General features: G+C 37.4%; 1 long non-coding RNA gene across 1 annotated transcript; it reads right to left on the bottom strand.

The window, feature by feature from the left end:
• Positions 1 to 55: 55 nt before the first annotated feature.
• On the bottom strand, positions 56 to 2,230 carry LOC103146916 (uncharacterized). Its single transcript, XR_477197.2, has 2 exons — positions 2,001 to 2,230; positions 56 to 1,025 (listed from the first exon to the last, which is right to left on the bottom strand). It is a non-coding gene; the product is annotated as an uncharacterized LOC103146916 (long non-coding RNA).
• Between the last annotated feature and the right edge of the window lie 521 nt (positions 2,231 to 2,751).

Genomic DNA, 2,751 nt, shown 5'->3' with positions numbered 1-2,751 from the left:
TGATTGGAAAAAGACTACTGTTGTGTTCGAGTCTCGCTAAAAGGAGTAAACATATCAGTGAAACCTAAAATATCATTTTAGGAGGCGGGTCTTAGCGCTGTCAATCAGTCTCCCCCTTTGCTCTCTGCGATGCTGCAGCTAGCATAGCATGTTGTGAATGCTCAGGCTTCTTAGCATAGCCACAAAGGAGCGAGTACATGAGGATGATAAACAGCATTAAGAACCGCCTCCTGGATGTGATTGGTTGTTATGGAGTGGTGCAGAAATGTAACTCAGGGAGAAAGTGGAGGAGATTATATGACTTATAACAAACTGAGTTTGTTGACAGTTTTAGCAAATATATAAAAAACATTTTCTTCATAAAAGTTACGTACTGCAGCTTTGAGGGTTTTTGAATTCAGAATGTTGCCCATTTTGTCGATGTAGTTTTCAATTAATTACAGACCCTCCAATTAAAAATCTTAATCTTGTCCCACCGGTAGCTCTAGCTGTGTGTTCTGATGTTTTAGTTTCTACAAAATAGAAGTTGAAGATCTGCATCTAGTTCAAATAATTTCCTGGTCTAATTCTGATCCTGAAGGATTAAAAAAATCTGATTTCAACAAAAGAAAATCATAATTCAACATCAACAGCTGCCTTTCTCTGTCAGTGCAGTTAAGCTGAAGAGCATCCAGCCTTTCCAACAGTTTGAGTGAAACTTTTTAAGTCATTATCCCTCCCAGCAGCTGCGTCTGTTTTTGTTTCTGTAGATGTTTTCCAGTCTGAGATAAGCCTTCCTCTTGGTCTTCCTCGGCTCCAGCAGGAGCATCAGCTCCTGAATCACCGCGGCTTTTTGTCAGACACAAACGATCTTGTTCCCCTCAGCTGGCAGCAGAGAGTGAGGACAGATACGATGTAAAGCACAGACACCAGATTAAGTTTGGGATTAGCCATCGATCCTTCATGCAAACACACATTCTTCTCCTCCAACCTCCGAGGCGTCGTTTAATCTCTCCGCTGCAAACCTGGCTCTGAGACGCGTCTCTCTGAGCACAAACAGACACAAAAAGATTTACTAATGAATCTGTCCTGCTCTCTGAGGGCCGATAAGGACAGGAAGTTATAATTGAAACTGACCAATCAGCTGTCTGCCAGACTCAGATTTTCAGATAAGGAAGTAAAGGTTTACCAGAAATCAGGACCAGCCAAAGAAACGCTTCGTTTCAATTACAAGTTCATAAAAATCATGTTTGCTTTGGTTTTAGTCTAATTAAACGCCATTTGATTCTCCTTGTGTTTGACTAGATGATTCAACAAAACTTTAAATGGATTAGCAGGACATTATCAGAGCAGATTTAAATTCTATGTAAAATGTTATTTAGCTGGACTGCTGCAATGTTTAATGGATTTTATTTGGATCTAGATTTTTATTGGTTTAACTTCAAGATTATTGAACAGAAGCTAATTTAAATTAAGTTATGCTTTAATTCAGAAAATATTTTTTCTGACTGGTTTAAACTGGATTTTTCACTTTCTTGGCCTGAATGTGACCCATATCTGACCGGAGGTCTGAACATCCCAAATCCGATCTTTTCACCAGAAAATAAATCTGATTTGCGCCACATTATATATGGAATTCTGTGTCCAATTGATTGCAAAATATCTGAAAGGTGCTGTAACATTTTATCCAACTTTTACGTAATCGACGCAAGACATGCGTCATAATTCTGCACCAATTTTCCCAAAAGTAGCCTCCCCAAAGCATAAGTGGCTTTTGCTCCAAGTCCCGTCGTCTCCTCTGATGGCTGAGTTGAGATGGCTGCATGTAATCTCATAACTGTTTCATCCATGGTTTTTAATGACTTACTGCGTGAACAAGCTTATTCACGCATATTTCATTCATATTTAATTTCTTATTTAATGAAAACACGACGTAAAAACGAAATTGTGTTTGTTCGAGTTTTGCAGAAAATAGACAAAGATTTGCACACATTTAAATGGAAACCACAACATAATCTTACATTTCCTGGTGCGACTCCACATCCACAGATTTCTCGCCGGAAGCTGCAGTCAACACTACGCTAAAGGCCGTTACTGTTCCCTTCTTTAACTTAATAATAATAATAATTTTTGTTTGTTTGTTTGTTTACTTCATTTTGTTATAATCTTCTGACAAGGCTGTCAGCTCTGAATAACTAAAAATAGATTCGTAAACCGCGCGTCCATTGTTACTTCCGTAAACAAAGCGTTGCTGTGTGACGTCATGGTTCGTCTTCTGCGCGTGCGGGTCGCTTCATTGGATGCAGCTGAGCTAATCAGGGGGATTTGGACCAGGTGTGAAGGAGAACGAAAGGTGAATAATATAATACCAGCCAACTGCTTTCTAAAGATAATTATCTCAGAGAAATGAACTGAAAACTTAAAACACAGCAAATAATAATAAAAAAGCAAAAACAAAACACCCAGGATCATAATATTTAATAAGATACCAGACTTAATTTGGGGGTGCTTTGTAGTTAATTACATTTTAGTGAGACAACAAAATCAGATTTATTTAATCAGGATGAATTTTTATTAGACTTTTTTAGTTGATTCATAAGTTCAGTAACTTACTAATGTTGAGACATTTGAAAGTTTTTGTCAGTTGATGTTCTTGTTAACTTGGTCAAAAGAATATTATATTTAAGATCTGATAGATAAAGAAGATAAATTACATTAAACCTACTCAATTCACTTGTGTGAAACCTGTTGACAAACTTGAATTTAGTTAAC

This window comes from Poecilia formosa, unplaced genomic scaffold (assembly GCF_000485575.1).
Source record: "Poecilia formosa unplaced genomic scaffold, Poecilia_formosa-5.1.2 Scaffold170, whole genome shotgun sequence".
NCBI classification, from domain to species: Eukaryota; Metazoa; Chordata; class Actinopteri; order Cyprinodontiformes; family Poeciliidae; genus Poecilia; species Poecilia formosa.
This window is presented reverse-complemented; position numbering and strand designations above follow the sequence as displayed.